Below are 2,285 nucleotides of genomic sequence, written 5' to 3' on the forward strand. Positions count from 1 at the left end.
GTGAGAAAATGATTTATTTGATCCATTAGGAGCGTATCTAGCACCTCAAGTGTGTGAGTGGTTTACCCTTTTATGAATAAGAACCAAAACCCCCGCTTTACCATTAGCTACCTGAGGGCCCATTATCGCTGCCCAGGGCTGTCCTTTAAGGGGGCACTCTAGGCTCGGCACTTGCCGCTGCCATGTTCATCAGGGCCTCCATATACTTACCCAGACACTCAGTGGCAGATTAAGTAGACCATAGGCCCTGGGCTATTCCACAAACTTGGTCCCCCTTCCCCACCACCGCTCTGCCGTGTCTATAGTGAACACCACCTTTTTGTGTGAGCATTGACAAATGGTTGTTACGATTCCCCTTGTCAAAGGGCTGTGTCCCTACATACTGACAGTCCCCAACCATCGCTGACAGTATAACACTGTGTAGGGACACTTCCTCTTGACATTAGGAATGGTAACACGCATTTCTCTACTTGTCCTGGGTACACAGAGAAATGTAGAATATAAGGATTATCTGCAACAGACATTTCAGGAGAGGTGACAGATCGCCTATAAATCCAGTTACTCACAAGTGACGTCTTCTCTGATGGGAGCCATTTTCTTTTCTTCTCCATCTGACGCAGACCATTATGGCGACTTCTCCTGATGAGACATCTTTGCCCATCACTTCTGCAGCCATTTCCAGCCTCCATAGAAACACACAAATTTAGACACCAAGGCCCAGGACATTAAAGCGGTTGTCCGGGCATGGACCGTTTTTTATACTGATGACCCTGTCGATGTGCCCGGACAACCCCTTTTACTCAGACTGATAAATTTGGACCCCAAACTAGATCATAGAATACATACAGACCCAGACCTTCTAAACTATTGCAGTCCCCAGACAGACCCCCCTAAACAAATGCAGACCCCAGAACGAGCAACCTGAATAAATACAGACCTCAGACCAGACCCCTAATTACAGACCCCCAGAGCTGACCCCTACACTAATAATGACCCCAGACCTGACTCTCTTAATAAAGACCCCTAAATAAGGACCCCTAAACTAATACAGACCCCTAAATACAGACCCACAGACCCCCTAAATACAGACCCCAGACCAGACCTCCTAAATACAGACCCCAGACCTGACCCCTACACTAATAATGACCAAAAGACCTGACTCCCATAAGTAATACAGACCCCAGACCAGACCCCCTATTCTAATACAGACACCAGACCAGACCCCTAAATAAAGACTCCTAAACTACCCTAGAACAGGCCCCCTAAATAGACCCTATAAACTAATACAGACCCCAGACCAGACCCCCTAAATACAGACCCCTAAATAAAGACCCTAGAACAGGCCCACTAAATAGACCCTATAAACTAATACAGATCCCAGACCAGAACCCCTAAATACAGACCACAGACCTCAAACTAATACAGACCCCCTAAATACCAACCCCAGACCCCTCAAACTAACACAGACCCCTAAATATACAGACCCTAAACCCCTTAAACTGATACAGGCCCCAGACCAGACCCCCTAAATACAGACCCCTTAAACTAATACAGACACCAAACCTCCTAAATACAGTCCTCAAACCAGGCCCCTTAAATACAGACCCCACACCAGACCCCCTAAATACAGTCCCCCTAAATACAGACCCCCTTAAACAAATCCATCCCCTTATGCTTAGATAGCAGCTCTCCTCAGTCTGCTCTGCGGAATTTTGCTGCTACTGCTGCTGCTCAAGGTCCTGCGGTCATGTGACCTTATGTCTAATGGTCCTTTTGCAAAATCGTGGCAAAAACGCGTTAAAACTACAATGTACTGCAGCAGCGTGGTGCAGATAACGTCCTGTCGCTGAATGGCGTCAGGTCCACCTCTGCTGGACCTAGAGGTGAAGAGGACCTGACTCAGGAGCAGTGACTGGGTGAGTATATGGTGGATGCTGTCTGCTGGAGCCCTGTATCTAACCTTATCATGTGTTATACCATACCTCCCAACTTTCAAGTATCACAAAGGACAACCAGTGCGTCATAGCAATCTAATCCCACCCAATCCCCGCCCATACACACCTGTTTCAGCCCACACAGTATCATGCTCCCAAATGCCTCCCACACAGTATAATACCAAATAACTGCCCCCACACATTATAATGCCCTCTTGCTGCCACCATACAATATACTGTCCCATAGATGCACCCATACAGTATAAAGCCAACACAGATGCCCCCATACAGTATAATGCCCACACAGATGCCCCCATACAGTATAATGCCCACACAGATTCCGCTCCTAGA

The sequence above is a fragment of the Rhinoderma darwinii genome, chromosome 2 (assembly GCF_050947455.1).
Source record: "Rhinoderma darwinii isolate aRhiDar2 chromosome 2, aRhiDar2.hap1, whole genome shotgun sequence".
Lineage (NCBI taxonomy): Eukaryota > Metazoa > Chordata > Amphibia > Anura > Rhinodermatidae > Rhinoderma > Rhinoderma darwinii.